This window comes from Penaeus monodon, chromosome 19 (genome assembly GCF_015228065.2).
Source record: "Penaeus monodon isolate SGIC_2016 chromosome 19, NSTDA_Pmon_1, whole genome shotgun sequence".
Taxonomy (NCBI): Eukaryota; Metazoa; Arthropoda; class Malacostraca; order Decapoda; family Penaeidae; genus Penaeus; species Penaeus monodon.
In genome coordinates, this window is record NC_051404.1 from 40,916,229 (window position 1) to 40,916,564 (window position 336).

The following is a 336-nucleotide window of genomic DNA, read 5'->3' on the forward strand; positions in this document are numbered from 1 at the left end:
TAGACAGACAGATAGTTCACGCTATGGTCCCATCACCACGCTACGTTTACCGCCCTCATTATCCCTCATCAAATGCCGGTAAATAATTCTCATTATCGAGTATCGTGAAATGGATAAACTCCGCTATCAGATGACGTTTGATCCTTATCATCTCCCATCACCTGATCAACCTCAGTTATTCCTTCTTTCAAAAGGATTCATCGATTTTATATCTCATATGGCTTTTCATTTTCTTCGTGATATCCTATAATGTGATCCGTTTAAGATATCTTAAAAATGACTATTGCAATTTCGGGGAAATCGTCAATGTCACATACATGTACTTGTGCGTGCGTA